The sequence below is a fragment of the Panthera onca genome, chromosome B2, assembly GCF_046562875.1.
Source record: "Panthera onca isolate mPanOnc1 chromosome B2, mPanOnc1 haplotype 2, whole genome shotgun sequence".
Taxonomy (NCBI): Eukaryota; Metazoa; Chordata; class Mammalia; order Carnivora; family Felidae; genus Panthera; species Panthera onca.
The window spans coordinates 100,194,334-100,218,987 of NC_138343.1; the positions used below are offsets into that span (position 1 = coordinate 100,194,334).

Genomic DNA, 24,654 nt, shown 5'->3' on the forward strand with positions numbered 1-24,654 from the left:
GTGAGCACTTTTGCCCCAGAAACCAACCCAGGTGGATGTGGAGAAGTGAGAGCCCTGAGGCAGAAGTCCATCCTTGCTGTTGATTGCCCCGACTTTGAAGAGTGACAGGTGGAGCCACACTGGCCTGTACTTTCATGAGGCATGTCTCCTGGTGGTATCCCTCACCATCCCTATAGCTGGGCTCCACTTTGCCTGGGTGAAAATCATAACACAAGCGAAGGAACAAGGAAGGGCACCTAGAAACCAAACAAGCAATGGAGATGGGGACAGCTGAAAAAGAACTCAAAGCTGCATTGCAGATCAACTGCACACTCTCATACACTTCTCTGGGAACACAGCAACAACTATAGTTTAATGAGCAACCATCCTTTTCTGGTCAACAATAATAACATGAGGCAAAAGGAGAAGATGTGGCAGAAAGCACTGGAAATGACTTCTGGATAGAAGATTCATGACAGGGGGTTCTTGATCCTTTTCAAATTGGAAACACCCACAAGAATCAACCTGAGGCATCTTGCTACATTCTCCATAGAGAAAACAAATCCCTTGAAAGTCTAAAGATTGGTCTATTTTATTTGGCATGGTTGACTTTAACAAAGAGTAATTATCCCATGTGGATTTGACCTCATCAAGTGAGCCCTTGAAAAGGACTGGGCTCTCTCTGGAGAAGTAGATACAAAGTGTAAGAGGCATTCCAGGGAAGGGATGTTCTCCAATGCTGGCTTTGCAGACAGAGGGGGCTATGTGGCCAGAAACACGAGTGGCCTTTAGGAGCTGAGAACAGTCCCCACTTGGCAGAAAGCAAAGAAATGGGAACCTCAGTCTTAAAACTACAAGGACCTGAAGATAGATTCTTCCCTAGTCAAGACTCCAGAATACTGTTGGCCAACACAGCTTTGGGAGCAGAGAGGTCAGCCACACCATACCCACACTCTCAGAACTGTGAGTTAATAAATGGCGGCTGTTTAAGCTGCGACGTTTGTGGTAATAGTTACACAGTAAGAGAAAGCTAGTATATATTTTGGTGGCATGGGCACCACTGAGATGAAGGCTCCAATCTTGGTAGTGATGACCAATATCAACTGAGGGCTCCCTGCCAGCCAGGTACTATGCTATGTACTAGAACATGCCATCTCACTAAATTCTCATGACAATCCTAAGACGGAGGTATTATTTCCCCTCACTTTACAACGGAGGAACAGAGGGTTATGAGACTTTGCCTGCAGCTCGGTTAGGGGTGGAGACGGGATCTGAAGCTAGACAGACTGATCCCATGGCTGGCACATGGAGCCTGTAGACCAGAGTTGCTTTCTGCCCCATGGACTCCTGGCCGGTCCATGCCAGGGTTTGGGTGTGAGGTAAAAGGAGGGGAAGAGGGAGAGGACTGTGGGGATGGCCCCCTGGTTCTACAGAACCTAGCTTCATGTGTGTGACTAACGGGGGCCCTGACATCAGAGACTGGGCCACATTCCCCACATTCACATGCTGCCTCAAGACTGTGGACTCTGTGAGGGTGCCGGGACCATGCCAGGCCTGGTGAGTCACCAGCTTCCTTTAGGTGGTGTGTGTGTGTGTGTGTGTGTGTGTGTGTGTTGGAGGGGTGGTTCTTAATGAACGTTTGAGCTAATGCACTGAAGCTCCCCTTAGTTTCCTGATTACTTCCTAGATGTGGCGAGTGTTTATATACACCATGGAGGAGTGAGCGAACGCCGGTTTCCTTGCTATAAGTGAGCTTTCCTACCGCATTCAAAACATGATTTGCTTTACAGGCAGAACTTTCTGGAGCATATTTACTGCATAACCAGAGCACATGCAACGCCTCCTCCAAGCACAACATAACAGATTTCTGCTCTTGGTGGCGCCGTGAAGGAGAGCCTCCCCCACCAAACACGAGCAATAATATGTCACATCTTTGAGGTGAGAAAACTGAGGTGAACTCAGGAACATACACAGGGTGGATGGGGCAACATGCAACGGTGGGAGAAAGGAAGGAGCCCATCTAAAAATCAGATCGAAGCTTTGCTTTGGAAATGAGAAGAGGTGGTGTTGGATGATCATTTGTGCATTCTCACAAGTATCACATTACTTTAGGAAAAACACCGCCTTCCTGGCACCTAGAATATTTTCTGGCTGCCCCCTCCCCCACCGCCCCTACGGCCTGTCTGGTCCGAATGACCCCAGAGACGAGAAGCAGTGGCTCACACCCCTTCGGCATGTTCTCTTTTCTTTTCTGTAAAACCTTCCATCCCCCCGCGCCCAGAGATTCAAAAACACTTAAATAAAAAAGAAATGGAAGCATTAGACCCCAATGGTGAGATTTAACACTGCAGTCAACGAAAAGCTGGAGCCGTTCCCAAACCCAAATGGCCAAATGAGGTTTTAACACCAAACTGTGGAAAGGCTCCAGAAGGAGGAAAGAACATTTTCTTCTTACAGTCACTTCACTTTAGATCTCAGGGCTAAGACAAGGGTGCAGTGGTGATAAAAAAAATAAGGATATGTTGTAACTGTCTATGCCAGAGGGTTCAGAAAGAATTAGAACACAGATTGTCAAGTTTTTCAGACCTTCTCCCACCCTTTTTGGGAGGGGAAAAAAAAAGTTCCTTTGTGGTTACTATTAACATTTTATCTTATTTTTATTGATATATCATTCACATACCATAAAATTCACCCTCTTAAAGTGTACAGCTCAGTGGTTTTTAATATATTTATCGGGGCGCCTGGGTGGCTCAGTTGGTTGAGCGTCCGACTTCGGCTCAGGTCATGATCTCACAGTTTGTGGGTTTGAGCCCTGCGTTGGGCTCTGGGCTGACGGCTCAGAGCCCGGAGCCTGCTTCGGATTCTGTGTCTCCCTCTCTCTCTCTGCCCCACCCCCACTCATGCTCTGTCTCTCTCTGCCTCTCAAAAAAAAATAAAGAAACGTAATTAATAAAAAAAAATTTTTAAATATATTTACAAAGGAAACCATTGCCGCTGTCTACTCCTAGAATATTCTCATTACCCCTCCAAAGAAACCTGTACTCACTAAACAGTTATTCCTCATTTCCTTCTCAGCCTCACCCTTGGCAACCAATGATTTTAGTTCTCTATGGATTTGCCTATTTGGATCTGCCATAGGAATGCAATCATATAATATGTGGCCTTTTGTGACTGGCTTCTTTCACCTGGCGTAACGTTTTCAGGGTCCATTCACTTTGTAGCATGAATCGGTTACTTCACTCCTTTTTATGGCTTGAAACTATTCTGCTGTGCTGATGTTCCACTGGTTGTTTACCAATCGTGGGCTGATGGACATTTGGACTGTTTCCACTTCTTGGCTATATGAGTAACGCTGTTACGAACATTCATGCACAAGCTTCTGTGTGGACACATGCTTTCAATTCTCTTGGGTTAATATTTTAATATGTAAGGAATTTATATAGATAAGAAAGACCCTAAGATTAGGTAAATGGGAAAGCATGTTAATTGGCAATTCAAAGAAAGGAAGAAGAGCTTGTGAAACTTACAGAAAATGTTCCCTTCAGGAGTAATGAAAGCAGCACAGGGTAGATTAACGAGATACTTTCACCTCTCAATTAACAAAAATTTCAAAAGGAAGTCTGCCCAGTAGTGATGAAGGTCCCCTGGAATGCCTGCTCTCATATACTGCGGATTGAAGACCAGAAGCTAGTGTTTAACCTTTTCATAAACCAATCCAACAATACTGTTACAGAAACCTTAAAAATGGGCCTGCTCCTTGTGAGTCTGTGCTAAACAGATGCTTTTTGACAAATGACACGAGAAGAGGTCCTATGACGTATTTATAATTTGAAAAGTTAGAAAACTTGAACAAGAAGGTAATGGCTAAGTAAATTGTACGGCATGCCATAATGTAAAGTAAAACAGAAATGAAAACTTACATTTACAGAAAATTATTAGTAATACGGAAAAATGCTTGTATTATATTAAGAAAGATCACATGATTGTGACTATATGACAAATGCCTAAGAAATTGGAAGGAAAGACGAAGATGCTTGCTTGTGGTGTGCGGGGGACTGTTCTCTCTTCTGTTTTTCTTTTCTTTTTTTTTGTTCTCAGATTTTTCTGTACTGAGAAAGCACCATTCTACGAGAATACATCACTTTTTTCAAATAGGAAAGATCCCTTTAACCTTATCAATCACTGATTTAATTTGTATGTAAGTTGACAACAACCACACATTGAGGAGGTACGCTTTGTGAGCTGAAGAATTAAGAGAGGGAGAGAGAGTGGCTGATTCTAAAATCTGTTAAGAAGTAACCTCTCCTCCTGGGAGGTTTAAAAGATGGAAGTCACCCAAAAGACAGAGATTTCTGAGTGGGTTTTCATAACGTCGGGGCTGGGAAGTGGGCAGTGAAGGCACACTGATGGGCAGCCACAGAAATCTCATTAAGGGCACAGATTAAGCAAAGCCATAACCTACAATCAACTCAGAGGACCACGTAGATGGCAAGTGGCAGAATCTGGGATAAAAGAACCAGAAGTGGGGTGGCTGGATCAGTGGCTTCTTGAGAACCTTCAGGCTCCAAGCTCATAGGTACCTGGGGAAATCCAGTAAAGTCGGAATGACAGCGCTCTGAGCAAGTCAACCTTGGAACACAACCCACCAGCTCTGGTGATTAAGGCCCCTGCAAGACCTCTCTGTGGGCAAGGGCCTGAAGACCACACTGGCACGGTGCTAAGGGGGTGAGGAGAATGAGGCAAAGCATTTTTGTTCTTTGGATGCTTGCTGTTGGTGGAGACAAGGGGACTTACTCAAGGTTACCAGGCAGAAAAATTCTGTACTTCCCTCTCACTTTTCTTCTCATTGCCCTTACCCTTTTCTGTTGGAACATTCAGCCTGGCCATTTTGATGATCTGACTTCTGACTCTGACTAGAATTCCCCGTCCCTAGAATATGGCACAATCCAAGCAGGGCATAGAATAGTAACCAACACTGGTTTATGCGACCTAAAATTTTTCAGGAACATAGAAGGCACAACAAAGATGCTCCTTTCTGATGTCGGTATTTGGTCAAGCATCTTTCCACTCCCCTTGGCCCTGTTACCTTAAAACAACTAGAGGAAGACAAAAATAAAAATGTGGGCTTCCTGTCGTGAACTGGCAAAAGGAAACGGGAGAGTCAGTGTCACATCTGGGCCACAGTGGCAGAGAGTGGCTTTCTGGGCTGAACTGGCCCAGGGCCCGAGGGTCAGGGTGTCACCTGGCAGAGCCACAAGAAAGCACATTAGCACAAAGCAGCTGTGTGAACAGGCGTCATCCATGCCCCCTGCCCACCGATGTGGAGAATGAAAGCTGAGGAGGTTCGCTCTCCAAGTCCAAACAAAAACCCTCTCTGCCAATCTTTCTAGTCTCTGTGGAGGTTCCCTGCCAGATGATTCTGCAAATGTGGCCTCATCCCTTCAGAAAACAGTGAATTCTCTTTCCCTTGAATTCACCAGTTCCAGTCCAGAAGATCTATCCATTCCTTTAAAGAAACAGAATAGACTTTGAATAAGGAAATTTTGCCTTTCTTCTTTTTGCCCTCAAGCTCCTGTTTGTGTTCCTGTCCCCACGAGACCTCCTTTCCACTGAGAACTTCTCTGGTTATGAAGTCAGAGCCCATCAAAATCTACTGCCCTGAGAATTTGGTTGTAAAGCCATTTGCATTGTGTTTTTGGCACTGAGGCAGATGTCTTTTCTTTGAAGACTGACATGAAACCCCGTCCGCCCCTCCCCTGGATCTTTATGTTGGCACTTTCTCAAGTTGCGAGGAGGAATCGGTAACACTGGCAGCCATAACTTTTGCATCCCTTGCAGTGGTTTAGAATTTCAAAGCTTCTCAGCAGCTGTTTTGGTGTGAATGCTGATAAGAGTAGGCCTTCAGAAAACATGCCCCTAACTCCGTGGCCTTTATTGGGACAAGGAACAACAGTGACAGTGATAATGGGAACAAAGGGAACACAGAGGCCGGCTGCCTCTAGCCAGCCTCCCCCTACCACTTCCTCGCTGAAAGGGAGTGACGAGTGTCTCCGCCTTCCCTTCAGCTCACTTTCCTCAGCCCTGGTGAGCCCAGGTCGGCTGCCTAGGCAGTGGCTGCATCAGAGAGGCCCGCACAAGAGCTCTGCACTTGTGAATGCAAGCTGAGGGCCAGCAGAGACGCAAGGACATTAAGGAGGGAGATATCGTAAGCAAGAGGAAGAGAGCGTGGAACTCACTGAAGGCCGTCAGTGATGCCTTCCCCAGCAGCATGTAAAAATGGCATCTGGAATGACAAACTGTGGCCACTCTGTGTGGGAGGAACACGTGTTACTAGACCACGTGTTGACGACCTACTTGGCACCAGACAGAAATCCTGTCAACAAATCTGAAACGCAAAGATGTGGTTTATATACCAGCACACATTTTGTAAACACTAGTGAGTTTTCACTTGACATGTGAATGAGGCAGAGTATGATTTTTTAGCGTGTTGCCTTGCACAGTAATTGGACTTGAGGTTTTCTCCTTAGAGAAGACAGCACAGCAGTTGACTGTCCCCTGGCAGATTCTGGTATCAGACAGGGCTGTCCTTGGCCTGAAGGGCAAGGGACGCAGCCTTGCAACCTCGAGGCCCAAACCCACATCACTGAGAGTGAGTAGTGGGAGGATGAGGCACGTGAAGGGTGTGGCGGACTGCTAACTGTGCCACCGGATCCACCCCCTTCCTCCCGGGCAGGGCCTATGGCTATGCACCTGAAGACGCCACTTTCAGACTCCCTTGCAGCTAGGTTTGGCCATTTTTCATTCTGGCCAACTGGTTGAGAATGGATGTGATATATTCAACCCCCGTGCCTTTAAAAGAGAGTGGGCTGCTCTCCATTCTCCTTCCTACTTCCTGTGGGTTGGAAAGTGGACGGCGTGCTGCTGAATGGGCTTCAACCACACGGAGGACGGTAACCCAACAGGGAGTGGCAGAACTGTAGGACAGAGGACCCTGGGCCCTAGATGGTCTTGTGGGGCACAGCTGCTCACTCTTCCTAGAGTGTTGATCTCTGACCCAACACGGGAGAGGCATGAATGTGTACCTTGTGTGAGCCACTGGTTTTTTGGAGGGAGGAGTGAGTGGGGTCTTTTTGTTACAACAGGTAGCCTGTACTCTAACACAAGGAGAAAGTAAATTTAACACAGAGGTGAAGGACGGCTCTGCTGGTCACTTGTTTGGTTTTTCCCCCCATGGCCTCTAGAACCAATAAGAGCTTCTGACCTCCTTGGATACTGACAGTTAAACTTGTATTAAGATAGCTTAGTAGTATAACGACAGTAACAAATTGTAATAATAGCTACCATTTATTGAGAACTTATTTTGTGCTTGGCACTTCAAAGATGGTATTTCGTTTAATCCTCAGAACAACCTTGAAAGGGTATTTCACAGTTAAGGAATCTTAGGCGCGCAGAATTTAAGTTAACTTGCCCGGGGTTACCCAGTCAGTGGGACCTGGATCCGTTTCTAAGGCAATCACATCCTCTTCCTACTACCCCATGCTTCCTCTTGAGAAGCATGCCTGCTCCTAGCCATTTTCTTTATTCTGTTTGAAAAGAACAAAGATTGAGAGATTTAACAGTGTGATAGGAGCTGGGCATTGCTGTGTCCTACCATTATATTATTGTTCACACTAGGGCTGCAAGTGCTCTTTATGTGTTTTTTTTGTTTTTTTTTTTTTTTAAAGTTTATTTTCTGCGAAAGAGAAAGAGAGCAAGCGGGGGAGGGACAGAGAGAGATGGAGAGAGAGGATCCCAAGCAGGCTCTGTGGTGTGAGCATGGAGCCCCATGTGGGGTCCGAACCCGAACCCACAAACCATAAGATCGTGGCCTGAGCCAATACCGAGTCAGATGGCTAACCGACTGAGGGACCCAGGCGCCCCTAAGTGTCCTTTTCTTTACAGTGATCCAGCTTAGGACTGGCTCCTAAGTCTCCAGGCCATTTCTGTCCTGGAGTAGCAGGGCTCCTGGGTTAGAGAAGGTCTGGGGGCAGTGGCATGGCCTGGGAGAAGGCTGTGAGTAGCCACGTGGTGCACAACCTATCACCTGATGCCGTGGAGCTCAGCTTCCTTCCCACTTGAACGAAAGGCCTCAACAAGGAGCTCTCAGGAGTCATACCAAGCCTAACACTCCTAAAGGAGCCCAGGGCCCTCCTGTACACATTCGAGCAGAACTGAGTCTACGCACATGCACAGCCCGGCTCTCCACTCTCCACAGCCTTAGATGAATGTTATCAATCATGAGGACTCACTGAGTGATCTGACCAAGTGGTCAGGTTTGGCTATGAACGCTCAGATATGCCCCCTGCTACTACCAGAGCCTGCACCATGCATATTATGAAAGCTTTAATGACAGGATAGGACCTAGGCATTACTACACCCTACAGCTTTGATTTCATTGTTTGCACTATGGCTTGAAGTGTTCTTTCATACTATGGTTCTCAGAAGACCCAACTTGGCCCTCCACTTCCCTTTGCTGTTACGGTGAAGAACAACTTATGGTATGGCACAACCAGCTCTGGTATTTGAGACCTGCTTTTGACCCACTTCCCCCTCCTCACAGGGAGGCTCCAATTCTGAGTCTTCCCTTGGATTGCTAGGTATAGCTGTTCTCCTGAATTGCCTGAGATGAGGAAGTTACAAAACAACAACAACAACAAACCAATAATAAGAACAAAGAAGAGTCTCCCACCCCTCTCAAGTAAAAGTTAATCGGAAATCACCATAGTAACAAATCCCCAGTTTTCAATGATTTCATTTTCCTCACATTCTTGTCTTTCTTTTTATTTACAGTCAGCCCTACCTCCAGTCTTTATTCAGTAAACATATTTTGCTTATTTCCTCTCTATGTGACAGGCACTGTGCAAAGGGTTGTGAATATGGAGTCAAGTAAACAAGCCCTGCCCGTGAGGAGCTTCTATATACTTAGGAGGGAGACAGTCAAATCTGCATTTGGGGTGGGGAGGGAGCACAGAGGACCCTGAATTCATCCAGGTCAGCAACCGTGAGATAACTGGTCCAGATGAGGATGGGATGGGACAGCACATGAGAGCATAGAGGTGTGATACAGCATGGTTCCATGTGGTTTACTGGATTTGTTCCCATGCTTAGAGAGCACTGAAACATGTGCATGTTGCAAAGCTCTAAGAGTGAAGGGGCCAGGTTCCTGCTCAAAAGGAGCTTGTAGTTCAATGGAATGGATATAAGCACTGGGAAGGTGGCTGGAAAGGAAGCCACATCATAAATAACTGTGTGTCCACTCTCCTGAGCACTCACCATAGTGCCTGAACTGTGCTATGCACGATAAGCAAATGATCTTTGATCCATCAACAACAGCCTTATGAACTGGGTATTATTATATTTTACAGATGGGGGAAATGAGTATAGGGAGGTCGAGTTACTTGACTAAAGCCCCACAGCTAGGTTGAGCTGGATTTTAACCTATGCCTGGCTGAGTTGAAGACATAATCTTAACTATGCGCTAATAGGCTAAAGTACTTGCACGTTATCTAGCTGATACTCAGTATTAAGTAGGAGTGGAACTAGGTCTTGATAGACACATAATGAAATGGGGAAGGGAGAGGAGAAGAGTGGGGTGCCAGACAGTGAAGCCAAGAGTGGGAAGAGACTGCACGCAGGTGGATGGAGGCATCTGAGTAAGATGTGACTTCTTCAGCTGGGCAAACAACTCCATCCATTCTAGCTACCTGTCTATGCCTAATTCATACCTCATAAATCATCCCCAACTGTGACAACACTGTAGCTTTTGTTGCACGTAAGAATAAAGATCTAGAACCGAATTGCTGCAGAGGTGATTTACTGTGGGACTATGTAAGTTACATTTTCAGAGAGCCCTGTCATGAAAAGAAGCCCAAGATCTTTTGAGGCTGGTAGGAATGGGGGATGTGTAGCTGGGTAGATGGCTGCCTAAACACGATAAGGACAGACAGCAACAGAGACAGACATCTGCAAGGCACCCCACTGAACAGGGCGTGTAACAGCTAATACGCAACAATGGACTGATGACCGCTGATGTCTACAAGAGGAGCCTGAAGAAGGGACTGGGGTGGAGATGCAGGTGGGTAGAAGATGAGCAGGGGCCTGCTAATGGCAGTTTACTCCATCAAGCCAAACAGGAATGACTTTTGGCAGAAGCAGCGCTTACACTGTGGCTTTGCACGGAATACGTAGTATTAACCAATTCTTTACGCTAGTGTCAGAAGACGGCTTATATTTTAGCCCTGACGGCTCTGCTCACACTACAGGCTTATCATAGTCAGAGGGTGGAAGCTCTGCCCATCTACCAGCACGTCGTCAGTCAGCAGCCCTGAGCAGCAGCCATTTATTTGTGCCAGCACTAGGCAGAACTGGCCTGTCCCAAGGGCTCATGCAGAGCTCCTGTGCAGCTGCCTTACAGACTCCGGGTGACAATGACCCAAGCGTGGCTTCATACTCTGTCCCAGTTCTGGTTCAATACAACCCCAACTCACTGGGTGAGTAACAATGATACATACTTGGAATGAGCCTGGGCAACAGCTCTGTCATAATTCTTTTTGACAAAGGCTGACCTGACATGTTGATCATCAGCCCAGGCATGAAAAAAAAAAATGTCCTGTGATTAACCAGCCTACACGCCCTTGGTTTCTGCCAGGTCTCATCTTTAATCTGGACACACATTTCCCGAATGCACTCTCCACTAAGCCTCCCTCTTGGTTTCCCATGCATCTTGCTTTTCTCTTAGGATTTCCATTTTCTACACAGGTTCCATTCCTAAAATTAAAATGTTGATAAAAATTAGTGGATCTCTGTATCTCTTATAGGAAATTGGTTATTTATAAATAATATATATATATATTTCCTGCCTTTCCAAACCCACTAAGCTGTTTACTAAGTTTGTTTTTCTTAACCACATCTCAGTTATTTCAAATCTGTATCTGTCTTCACATGCTGGCTGCTTAGTCTTCCCTTTCATTTTTTTCATTATTTCTTTTGTGCCTCAAACATTTGTCTCTTCTTTAGCTTACAATAATGGCTCGACTAAATTTCTCTTTTTCACTTTTGGCTCTGTTTGCCCGTGGCAAAACAAACAAACAAAATGTATCACTTTTTTTGGGTACCAGAGCATTTTTGCTTTCTCAGTTTAGGCCAAGTAACAAAATATCATTTATTTTCAAACCAAATCAAAACAAATCTACCCCAAACTCTCCCCCTTCATTTCTCTGTTGTAATTCCAGCATAAAGAAGTGATGCTATTTATTGGCAGAATTTTCAGTCTGCCAGTACCAAGTACTGGTAAAAACGTGGAACAACAGAATTCCCAAATACTCCTGGTAGGATGTAAATCGTTAGTTACTTTAGAAAAACAGTTTTAGGATTGTTTGTTCTAGCTTGGAGAAGAATGCTGGTGCAATTTTGATTTGGATTGCATTGAATGCGCAGATTGCTTTGGGTAGTATTGACATTTTAACAATATTTGTTCTTCCAACCCATGAGCACGGAATGTTTTTCCATTTCTTTGTGTCTTCAATTTCCTTCAAAAGCTTTCTATAGTTTTCAGCATACAGGTCTTTTACAACTTTGGTTAGGTTTATTCCTAGGTATTTTATGGGTCTTGGTGTAATTGTAAATGGGATCGATTTCTTGATTTCTCTTTCTGTTGCTTCATTATCAGTATATAGAAATGCACCAATTTCTGTACATTGATTTTGTACCCTGCGACTTTGCTGAATTCATGTATCAGTTCTAGCAGACACTTGGTGGAGTCTTTCAGGTTTTCCATGTAGAGTAAGTATGTCATCTGCAAAAAGTGTAAAGTTTGACTTCTTTGCCAACTTGGATGCCTTTTATTTCATTTTGTTGTCTGATTGCTGAGGCTAGGACTTCCAACACTATGTTAAACAACCATGGTGAGAGTGGACATCCCTGATGATGTGTTCCTGACCTCAGGGGAGAGCGCTCAGTTTTTCCCCATTGAGGATGATATTAGCTGTGGGCTTTTCATATATGGCTTTTACGATGTTAAGGTATGTTCCTTCTATCCCGACTTTCTGAGGGTTTTTATTAAGAAAGGATGCTGTATTTCGTCAAATGCACATGTACCCCAATGTTTACAGCAGCACTTTCAACAACAGCCAAATTATGGAAAGAGCCCAAATGTCCATCAACTGATGAATGGATAAAGAAGGTGTGGTTTGTATCTACAATGGAATACTACTTGGCAATGAGAAAGAATGAAATCCTGCCATCTGCAACAACGTGGATGGAACTGGAGGGTATTATGCTAAGTGAAATAAGTCAGAGAAAGAGATCATATGATTTCACTTACATGTGAACTTGAGAAACTTAACAGAAGACTATGGTGGGAGGGAAGGGGAAAAAATTGTTTCAAACAGAGGGGGAGACAAACCCATAAGAGACTCTTAAATGCAGAGAACAAACTGAGGGTTGATGGGGGGGGGGGGCAGGAGGGAAAAATGGGACATGGGCATTGAGGAGGGCACTTGCTGGGATGAGCACTGGGTGTTGTATGGAAGCGATGGATCATGGGAATCTACCCCCAAAACCAAGAGCAGACTGTCTACACTGTATGTTAGCCAACTTGACAATAAATTATATTAAAAAAAAAAAAGAAAGAAAAACAATTTTGTATTATTTAGTGTGAAAATGAAGATGCATCTGTCCTAGGAGCTCTACTTCCACTCCTAGGCACATATCCTAAGGAAACATGCAGAGACTCACGTAGGTGAGCCAGAGGATATGTGTACCTGCAGGTCTGGGGGAGGCCCTGGAATCTGTATTTCTTATAGTTCCACAGGTGATGTGGGGGCCTGACTCCACAGCAAGGGTCTGGGATTAAAGGCTTACAGTATCAACTCAGATCTGTGTTTGGAGCTGGGTCCCCTCCAAGGCCTGCGGTCACAGCCACAGGAAAGTTCACTGAAGAGGAGTGATTAGAAAAGGCACAAGCCTGCTAGCTGAGTAACTATGCTCTGGGTGCTGATCTCTGGTCAGAGAGAACCAGTCTGAGGACCTGGGAAAATTCATGGTCATTTCCTCTTCTTCCTTCTCTGTCAGCCCTGGCTGCCCAGGCAAGGTTCGGCTTGTGTGTTCCTCATGCAAACTCAACCTCATCTCAAGAGGTGCTTGGGGTCGGCATGATCACCATCCTTGTCTTTAACACAAAGCCCTGAAAGTGCCCACCCAGACAAGACATCGTTCTGAATGCGGTGTTCCCCTGCCAGGAATGAGGAAACATCTAGGTGAAGCTTCAGGAGAGAAGGCTGAAGGCTGAACCCTAGTAAAGAACCATGTTTCTTTTTTTTCTTCTTCTTCTTCTTTTTTAATAAGAAACATATTTTCTTTAATGTTTTAATGTTTACTTATTTTGAGAGAAAGAGAGACAGAGAGACAGAGAGACAGAGAGAGAGAGAGAGAGAGAGAGAGAACACGTATGAGAGAGGGGGAGGGGCAGAGACAGAGGGAGACAGAATCCCAAGCAGGCTCCATGCTCTTAGCACAGAGCCTGACATGGGGTTCCATCTCACTCACCAGGAAATCATGATCTGAGCTAAAATCAAGAGTCCAACGCTTAGCCCACTGAGCCACCCAGGCGCCCCTAACCACAGTTATTCTTTAACACACAGGTGGTGTCTCTTCTCTGTGTGAGCCTTTATGTGGACACCCACGTTTGTGATTCGTGGTATCCTGAGTCCAACATAAGTACAATGTCGGATGCAACTTGGCTTTTAATAAATACCTTCAAATGACAATGAACAGAAAGTGAGATAAGAAACCTTGTCTAAAGAAGTGAAAGCAGCTTTGTGCCTTCCTTAAAGGTGCCCTCCACCTTCCTACTGCTGTCTGCCCTCATTCAGGGAGGCTGTATAATGGTGGCTCCCTGTCACCCTCACTTATGGTCATTTCTCCTCCTGATGCCAAGAATGGCTTCTACCATCTCCGCCCCCCCCCCCCCCCCCCCGCCATCTCTAGGTGAACAAATAGGGAAAGAGCATGAATTGGTCAGATGACCTCCCTCCGTTGGTCCATTCCCATAATCCTATTTTGAAACTGAAACATCCCTGGGGCAAAGTACCAATTACCATGTGGCCACTGTTCTTTTAGGTTTAAAAATATCTTCAAGGTGTCAAAAGCTCTACAGATTCTACTGGGCATCTGAAACCTGCCCTGTTACTCAGCCCCAGTAATGTACTGAGGGTGGAGGCAATTTGTCTAGTTTAAATATTAACTCATACTAATATGCAGTTCTGGCAAGATGCATATGTGTGGGAGATGATGATGTTATGTTGGGAGGAAATGAAGATGATGATATGACGTAAATATAAATGGACTTTGGGCTGGATTTCAGGGAGGCCACACAGAGCCCATCTCCGCATGACTTGGCCTTATTCCCACAGTCCTGCCAAGGTTCTGTCTCTCACTTAAGGCCGTGGTGGTCCCCACTGGAGCAGCCTGCTACCCACCCGGCCAACTGTCTCAGGAGAGGCCCCGGCCAGGCAGTTCATTACCTAGGCATGTAGGAGAGAGACAGGAGTGATTTTCCTTTTCATGGTTTCAATTCTACTCCTTCACTTCTAAAATGGGTTGCCTTCTCACTCTCTCCTCTTTGCCTCCTTTCTCATTGCCTTTGGGTGTCAGAAGGGTAGAAAGCCATGACTGGGGGGAAGAATTTATATTTTGAGTAGGTGGCTAAAAGTACTCTAGTTTCTTCCCTGTAAAGTGTGGATTATGCCAATGTTTAAAAGAATAGACATTCTACCATTATGTACTACTAGGATGTTACTGATACCTGACCATCTTTGATATGAAAAAAGGAAACATCAACTTCATATGGCTCAAACAAATTAGTAGATAACATCTAGACCACTGACTGGCCACATAGTAGGTGCTCAATAAACCACAGGTTTAATGGGCATGTGTATGTGAAGAGAGGAGGCATGCTGGAGCCTGGGGGTTCTCCTGGGGAGCTGGCCTTTCTATGTCAGGCACAAATGACATCCAGTGATGTCCCGTCTGCCCAGGAGATAGCCGATCTGCCATTAAGTGTCCATAGTGTCCAGCTATACTACCAAACTTATCATTATGGATTACTGATAACATTTAATGAGTTTAACTGAATAGACAAAATGAATTATTTTGCACTTGATCTTAGCCAAAAGGCCGAGAAGCGATAAAATGAGTTATTTTGATAAAAATTAAGAGGAAATAAAAAAGAAAATAAAGAAGGGGGAAAGCTGCATTTCCGTCTAATCTTTATTTGGTTTCAACTCAAGAAAGAATCCACTGCTTAGAGTTTTCAAAAGGAACCACAACATTTGTATGAGAATCATGTTTTTAATGTATTAGCTGGAAGATGGGGTTGGAGGGTTACTTTTAGAGAGAAAAAAGGAGCTTTTAGTGTAACTCTTGGGTTAAAAATCTCCGTATGAATCACACCATTGAAGAGCCAATTTCAGGGGTCACTAAAACTATTTCACTCCTGTCAGACAGCATTTCTGCACCTACTAAGCTTAATTTTCACCTAAACAGTAACGTTTGAAGCATAGACTACCCAGAAGCTTTACTCTGATGACTGATAACCTGGAGGGAAGCACGTGGGTCTCAGGCAGAAGGGGTTATATTTAGCTCCATGACTTCCTCACGGCCATGAAGAGACAGTTGAAAAGCCCTGGCTTTTTGGCACAGTCCTCTTGGCCTGGTATGATCAGAAAGCCCAAAGGGAGTAAGGAACAGATGGGTTTGGGGCAGCCACATTCTGATTCCTCACAGATCACTTCTGTGGCCCCATGAAGTGTCATCAACCTCTCCTATTACACTGTCTATGCCCACAGGGCCTGAGTCACCTGAATGCAGGACCTCTCCTTCACGCTCTGGGACTTCCACGAACCAGTGGGGCTGCTGGGTCCAATCAGGCGCCAGATGCTGGGAATGGCCACTGTCTCAAAGTCACCTGAGCAAGGTCACCTGGGCCTTCTCCTTTACCTGTGCTGGCGGGAGAGCCGGGGACTCTGCCAGCCAGATTAGACACGGAGCCTTTGATCAGAACTGGATGGTCTAGAGGGATGTGGCTTTGTAACATTTTGGGTTAAGAGTTTTTGGACTTGTGGCTTTTTGTGATGATAATCATTCTTGCTAGCCATCTACCCACTGACTTACATGCCCAACACTTATTTGTTTGCTAAAAACAGGCTCACCGGATTTAGTAAAGAAAAGGAATAAATGACAGAAGAGAAAGATAGTTTGCTTGGTAATGCCTGGAGAATCTCCAGGGTGCCAACAGTGGCCCTGGCTTTGTGGTGTGATGGGCCATCTGGAATTGTGTGTGGCTGACACCAGCCATGGGACAGAAGTCTGAGCATCCAAAGGAAACAGTGCCATGAGCACCTAAGTCAGGTGGTTGAGGAGTGGGAGGGCAGCTGCTTCTATAGATACAAAGATTCCTTCTTTGTCTTCAATTATTTGCCGAAAGGAGTCTAAAAGTCCTCAACTTCTATGTGGAGACCACGTGCTGGGGCGATGCAGAGAAGGAAACCAACTGAAAACTTATTTGGTTACTCGGGTTTTCTCTTCTAGATTCTGCCTACTTTAATAATCTTGAAAGATGTTCATGTTAAAGTCAAGGGAAACATGCAGGTTACAAAACACTAGGTGGAAATATGAGTCTACTTCCTCTGTTTCCATTCTTGCCCTTTATGATCCATCTTCTACATAGCAATCAGAGTGATTTTTTTTTTTTAAAGTTACTGCTAGTCTTTTTTTTTTTTTTTTAAATTTTTAACGTTTATTTATTTTTGAGACAGAGAGAGACAGAGCATGAACGGGGGGGGGGGGGGGGGCAGAGAGAGAGGGAGACACAGAATAGGAAGCAGGCTCCAGGCTCTGAGCCATCAGCCCAGAGCCCAACGCGGGGCTCGAACTCATGGACCGCGAGATCGTGACCTGAGCTGAAGTCGGATGCTTAACCGACTGAGCCACCCAGGCGCCCCAGTTACTGCTAGTCTTATTATGGTTTCCTATCACTATTTAGAATAAATTTAAACCACACAGCCATCCCTGCTCTGGCCCCTGCCTATCTCTCTGACCTCCTCTTCCATGGCTCTCCCTTCCATGCCTCTTCTCTACCCAGACAGGCTGCCTTTAGGGCCTCGACACAAGCTTTTCCCTTTCCCTTTGCTCTCCCCCGCAAAACCCATATAGCTGGCTTCTTCCTAGGATTCGGGTTCCACCTCAGATGTCACCTTTTCAAAAACATTGTTCCTGGCACCAACTCTCAAATGGCCACTGCCCTGTCACTCTATCATGTCACTCTGTTTTATTTCCTTCATGCACCTAATACTCTCAGAAATGATCTTATTTATTTAATTAGTTATTTGCTGCCTACCTCCCTCTATGAGAATGAAAGTTCCATAGGGGCAAAGGCTTTTCTTGACCGTTCACTATACACCCATGAATGCTGAAGGACTACGGGGAGCTGTTTATATACATACACATAGGTTAAGGTACACATTTGCATTCACATTAAAAAAAAAAAGAAAAAAAAAAAGGACTGGGAGAGCACAGGACAAAAGATTATCCCTGGATGGGGATACTGAGTTTCTAGATGATTCTAAGTTTCTTCATTTTGCTTATTTTCATCTTTTACAACAAGAATGTACTACTTTTGGAATAATGAAGACAAAGTTTTCCTTCTGTTTTATAGTATAGTCACTAGGAAAAGGTTGCCTGGGTACAGCTAGACTGAGACTAGAACCACAAGATACCAGAGCTGGAAAAGAGCATAGGGAACATTTGGTGCAATCCCACCTTTCACATCAGAGATGAGGAGGTCGAGGCTGAGCAGGAAATGACTACTGGCTCATAGAGCAGAACATGTAACAACTACTCTGGGGTTCTTCTCACCACGCCAGTGGTTCTCAAACTTAACACACATGAGAATCATCTGGAAAGGCTTGCGAACACAGACTGCTGGGCCTTACCTGTGGTTTCCAAGAGTGGGTCTGGGGAAGGGCCTGAGAACCTGCATTTCTGACAACTTCCTGGATGATTCCAAAGCTGCTGGTCTGGGTCCACACTGTGAGAACCACTAGGGGTTAGGCTATACCACGTTGCCTCTCATGACTCCCTCAGAAATGTCTTACTCTTTTTGCAGGAATGGTAGTGATTAAAACAATACCTTCAACCAAAGAATTCATAGAAAACCCGATCTTTTAGGCTCACTCTCCAAAGTTCCTAGCAAAAAGAAGGAAAGGAGAAAGAGAGAAACAATTTTGAGAGCCTACTCTATCCCAGGCATTGTTCTAGATGCATCTACATTTTGTTTGTTAAATCTATTTTACTGCTGGAAACCTAAACTACTCAGAGAGATAAAGAAACTCGTCTAAGAGCAAATGGCTAGGGAGTGATGGAGACATATTTCAAATCCATGTTTGAGTATATAAAGTCCACGCTCCTTCTCCAATCTTCAGAAAAGAACAAAAAACTGTCACTGTGGCATTTGGAGTGGCAAACCAATGTCTCCCAATGTGAAACACACACCCCTAAGAAATATTAATATGATGTCATGCTCCCAAAGACACTGAAGGTGTGTATACCAGTATTAACATCCAACGTTTTCTCTGGGCTTGAAGCCAAGGTTTATTCATTTACATGATATTCAGCAACTTCTAATCCCAGACCGTCAGAGTAGAGATGATTTGAATCAATGCCTAGCTCACTGCAAGTCACATCTGTGAAATAACTGGGAAGGGAGAATTCATCAATCTCAGTTTCTGACAAAAGGAAGAATTCACACATGCTTTGTGGGAATAGAACCAAATTTTGCAGCTGAACAGAACTGTCCCACTATTTGAAGAACTAAATTTGAATTCAAAGGCCAGAAGCCAAATATGAGAATGTATCATTTATCATTTTAGGTAAAAGGTAACCTACACATTAGTTAATACTCCTTTTTTAATTTATTGATGGGGAAATTAATAAGAGACAGGCAAATCTAGGTGACAAGGTCACCCACACCTATAGATGCCCACACAATCAACGAGTCAAAATTTGTCCTACTACTGTGGCCACACTCACTCCAAGTTGGAGAAACCTCTGTAAATACTGTAATGGCAAAGGGCCTTGATGACATTCTTATCATTACAGTTTTCACCGGAATCCCAGGTTAAGTGCAAGATTAAATATTATATTGGTGGGTTATTTCAGGAGCAACAGCAAAAAAAAAAAAAAAAAAATGTGGTTTTCTTTCTTGGTCTCTTTGTATTTCTTATTTCACGTCACGAGTTTTCCCCCCATATGTTTTATTCCAGAGCCCTGAAGCAGCTGTATAAATAGGTTTTACATGCAAATAAAAGGAAATACTTGCTGTGTAATTCTGGCTATAGAATCAGAGGAATGAGGGCTTCGACCAAGACAGCTCACATGATGAGTTTCTTCCTGTGCCCTCCCCAAGTGTCCTTGGGGCCTCTTCTTTTAGAAGCTCATTTTCTAATGAAATGGTCAACGAAATGTCTGTACATTTTGGCTAGCAAAGCTGGCCAGTAGAGACCTTGAAAGAAAGATAAGAGGGAAAGAGGAAACAGGGCAGAGTGTACATGAAAAAAGGACAAGAGGGTGGGACTGGGTGGCTCATTGGCTTAAGCGCTGACTTTGCCTCAGGTCATGATCTCATGGTTTGTGAGTTTGAGTTCTGCGTGGGGCTCTATGCTGACAGCTCAGAGCCTGGAGCCTGCTTCAGATTCTGTGTCTCCCTCTCTCTCTACCCCTCCCCCGTTCATGTTCATGCTCTGTGTGTCTCTCTCTCTCAAAAAATGAATAAGCATTAAAAAAAAAAATTAAAAAAAAAAAAAAAAGGACAAGAGGATCCCAGAGATGGGTACTCAAGGGTGGCTAAAATTTGTTATCAAAGGCAACTTTGCTCTAAACACAATTATGCATATGTCTGGAGTGACTGTGGTCTTCTCTGTGCACAAATCAGTAAGGCGGGCCAAATTCATGGCCCCTCATTTGTTAATATCTGTAAAGGTCTGGCTCTTTCACTCCTAATAAAATGCATGGAGTTTTCTTAATTGTAGAAAAACGAAGGTCTGAAAGATCTTATAGAACGAACTCTGCGTCTCAAAGCCAATGAGCTGTCTCTGCAGTCAGCTTCTGAGCTAGGCCTCTAATGCAAGACATGAGATTGGACTGTGCAGCATGAAGTGTGCACAAGCTGTTTTTTCATTCCCGACTCTCGCCCTGTATGAACAGTCTGGAAAATGGCCATCTTGGCTTTCCCAGAGGGCATGCTGCTGCTGCGGCTGCACATGCAGTGTCAGCCTATGGTTATATGTTTGCTTTACATGTTATACTGGCCCTGCAGGAAGAACTGTCTCCTGTCTCCCTTTCCCCTCCGCCACCCTCCCCCACCTGCCTCTCTCTCTCATACACACACACACACACAGTCTCACACAACATGGAACCAAGCTCCATATCTACATTCCCCAATTTCTATCCAAATGGACATTTATTCCATAAGCTGCAGATATATTTTGGCAGTGTGTGGCTGCTGTTGATTCTCCTAGATTCCTCAGTGGCCTTCAGCCTGGGGTAGTTCATGCAGAAGACAAAAGAATAGCTACTTGGCAGATAATACTCTTCAGGCCTTAGGGAGGGCACTCAGCTGGAAAGAGCTGTTTTCGTTGGAGATCGGAAGTGCTTTTCCAGCAATTATTTGATCTTTCCTGGGAACTTGTGCTTTTGAAAATCTCCCAGCCTGGTGGAGCACATGGACTGCTATTCTGGTCTCAGCATTATCACCAACCAGACGTGTGACTTTGGGCAAATCATCTGGCCTTTACTTCACCTCAGTTTTCTTACTTGCCTGCTGGAATAATTATTCTTACCCTGCTTAATTCGTGAGATTTTTTGTGAGGATGAAATGAAGTGGTGTATGTGAAGGTATCGGGAAGATATAAAAAGCGAATGCATTGTTAGGTGGTATTTGTATTAGGTTTTTCATTTTTTTCCCCCCCTGGCTTGGCTTATATCATATGGGTATGTTCTGGTTTTCTTTCTCAGAACGAGGTAGGAATTCCCTCAGGCCGAGGAGAGGTAATAAGTGCAACTCAGGGAGAGAACATCATCGCTTCTTGTTATCACTCGGAAAAAGCAAGTAAAAAGTGCAGGACCAGAACACTGTAATACTATCCTAGAAAGTCTGCTTTTGCTAGGGGCACACAGCATTCTGGTCCTCATTTGCGCCCTCTTCAGAAGTCCATACTAAGAAGGCTACTGCTGCAGTGTTGAAGGAATGAACTAATGAATGCATCCACCCATCCAATCCATCCACCCACCCACACACCTTTTACAGACCAACACTATGTATCTAGCAGTGCGCACAGAATACAAACATGCAAAATACTATCCCCATTGCTGAAGAGAGGTCAGCCAACGAGAGTGTGGACACGGGAAGGATTTGTCCTCGTCCATCGTGGTCAAGTGTACCCTTGAGAGAAACACATGTGCTCTGGGAGCTCAAGCATATGGGTCATTCCTACCCCGAGGAGGCTCAGACAGGTTCTCAGAGTATGGGCATCTGAGCTGGGCCTGCAGGAAGGACTAGTGAGGAGCAGGGTAGGCCAAGTGCTCCCTAGCTCTTACAAAGGTACAGATTCTAGAGGGAACATTCCAGAGAGCAGTCTTGGTTGTTTGTGATGAAAGCCAAGAGTAGAGATGGGCATCTACAAAGTTGGGCAGGGGCCTAAAAAAAAAAAAAAAGCAAGAGCAGGCCATCAAAGCTTTTGAGCAAGAATTACACAACAGATTGGTATCTCAGAAAGATTACTTAGCAGCAGGGAGGACAGACTGAAAGAGAGGGTAAGGGGTAGGAAACAGATTTAAAATAATCTAATGTAAACATCTGCATTTCACAACACTGAACTCTTTACAGCAAGTACTGGTGTAAGAGCATTCCTCCGAATTCTAAATTAATAACAGCCAATCACCAGTTAGGGAGGTGAACAGTCAATGCCTTGTAGGAACTACTCTTCAAGTAAGAAAGTTCCCTTGCACAATTTAGGAAACAGATTTCCCATTTTATCTGGAGCAATCTTTGTGAAAAGGGAGTCGATGCCTGCTTCTGAAATGTGGCGGACCACTTGCGTGCTCTGGTACCAGGAAGAGTCCAAAAGAAGCAGGAAACTGCTGCCCTACTGGTATAAAAGGGGCACGATGAACAGCTACCTGGGTGCGAGCTTTGGAAAAAGTATCTCAGAAATGAAAAGAGAATTTCTAATAATGTGGGGAGGTTCAGCAAGTATTATGGACTTTTCAGTTCCCTCCCTCTTTCTTTGTAGTTTCTTTCCTTTTCAAGTTTAGGTATAACTCACATACAGTAGAAGGGATAGATCCTAAGTGCGCAGTTCAATGAGTTTTGACAAGTGTATGTATCTGTGTAGCCTCACCCCCTCTCAGGATAGAGAATATTTTCATCACTCTAGAAAGGTCCATCAGTGTTCCTTGCCATCAGTCCCATGCGAGACAATCACAGTTGTGATTTCTACCAGCAGAGATTAGTTTTATCTCGTTCGGGACTTCATATACATATAGTCTTAGAGTAAATACTTTTTTCTGTTTACTTATTTTTGACATGTATCCACAATAAAGTGCATTTTGTTAGTTTATTATTGCTGAATAGTACAGTCATTTTTATTGCTTTATTCATTACACTACTTTTACTGCTGAGCAGCGCTGCATGGCCTGAATATACCACTATGAGGTATGTTTTTAACAGCTCTCTCTTTTGCTGGAGTGTGCAAGTGCCTAGCCGAGGCAAAGCAAAAAAGAAAGGCATGGTGTGCAAGGGCAGGTGAAGTGGCCAACTGTTTTCTCTGTGGTTAGGGACTGACCTCCTGAGTCAGCTTCGTCCTGAGGACCTCTAATGGCAACAGGGGCTAAGACTTCATTCAGGTAGATCAAGAAAACTAAGAGAGAGACCACCCTTTGCATTTTCTTAGTGCTATATGTTTGGATCACAGAAGCAGATTGAAAAGTGGCCCCCAAAAGGGAGATGTCGACTCACTGCTAATTTGGGTAGTCAGGATGGTTAGCCAAATAATTTTGGCAACCAAAGCATTCTCTAAAAACTCAAAGTATGTCCATGGAGCCCTGCACAGAGCCTAGGATTCTGTTGTTCCTACCACAGGTGGTACTTCAGTAAGTGGACTGAGGGAGTTCAGCAGAGAAAGGGAGTGATTCAGAAGCACCGCCAGGATTCCCCGTTTCCAATGACAGAACTGCTCCCGTGAGCGCTGAGCATCTATGTGGCGAGACTGTGGATGTGTTCAAACAGGAGACGATACCTGGAGGCCCCGAGGAGAGCTGAGAAGCTGCAACTAAGAAGGTTATTGGGCAGCACAGGCAAAAGTCCTTACTCTGGGGCGCCTGGGTGGCGCAGTCGGTTAAGCGTCCGACTTCAGCCAGGTCACGATCTCGCGGTCCGTGAGTTCGAGCCCCGCGTCAGGCTCTGGGCTGATGGCTCGGAGCCTGGAGCCTGTTTCCGATTCTGTGTCTCCCTCTCTCTCTGCCCCTCCCCCGTTCATGCTCTGTCTCTCTCTGTCCCAAAAATAAATAAAAAATGTTGAAAAAAAATTAAAAAAAAAAAAAAAAAAAAAAAAAAAAAAAAAAAGTCCTTACTCTGGGGAACTGGGTGAAGGAGCATCACAAAAGACTCCTAATGGCCTCCCAAATGCTTATTCTGCCTTCCCCTGTACATCTGTCGCAACTCACTGTGAAAGTCAGATATGAATACCGTTCTGATGACTTGAAACGCACCATTTGGGTCAGTTCCTCCCTCCCGTCGCTATACAATGCCTGTCCTTTGAAATGGACTCGTCGTTTTGGCTCCAACATTCCCGTCGACACTGGAAGCGATGCTGGTTTGCAGTCATGCTGAAAACACACTGGAAGCAGAAAGCTCTCAGCTCTGGGTGGAGCCTGGTTTGATTCCAAGAATCATGTGGATAATGTCCTACAAAAAGCTGGCAGGCTCCCTTTCCATTTTTCAGGCTAGACACACCTTCTTGCTTTCTATTTTGCCCAACCATTTTTCCGAAGCAATTGCGAAGTAAATAATCCCAGCTATCATTTTTGTTGAACACTAACTACGTGTCAGATATGGGGCTTCACGCTTCATTCTCGCAAGTCTTTGAGGTAGGAGCTATTATTATTCCTACTTCAATGGGGAGGAAAATAAGACATAGCCTCAGCTTCTACAGTCATTCATTACTATTCCGTGTGTTGCCTTTGCCTGTCTGGTTGGCGGTGGGGGTTGGAAGATGTGAAAGATGATGCTGAACAAACAGAAAGCAAAATGATCCTCTTCTTTGATCTCCCTCCTTACATATTTTAACATTAAGTTTCATAATTAGGTCAAAGTGAGAGGTATCACTGTGGAGAGCTACAGCTCAAGTTAAACAATCCTTTCTTAGAAGATCGTTAATTAGACTGACTTGGGGTACAGGCTTTGGAATACATATTCATTCTGATAGCAGTTACAGCACAAGACATGTCATAAATAAAAGCCATTTAGAACATTATCCACAGGAAACAGCTGCAGCTGGTAAGGGAACTTCTGACATTAAGGAA

General features: G+C 44.7%; 1 protein-coding gene across 13 annotated transcripts in view; it reads right to left on the reverse strand.

The window, feature by feature from the left end:
- FYN (FYN proto-oncogene, Src family tyrosine kinase) overlaps positions 1-24,654 on the reverse strand; it is a 214,832-nt gene that overhangs the window by 63,001 nt on the left and 127,177 nt on the right. The window contains exon 1 of one of the 13 annotated variants that reach the window (XM_060616421.3): positions 23,842-23,977. The exons of the other annotated variants lie outside the window; for them this stretch is intronic. The gene's annotated coding sequence lies outside the window, so the exon portion shown is untranslated. Of the gene's footprint in view, positions 1-23,841; positions 23,978-24,654 lie in introns of those variants that run through there. 13 annotated transcript variants of the gene reach the window in all.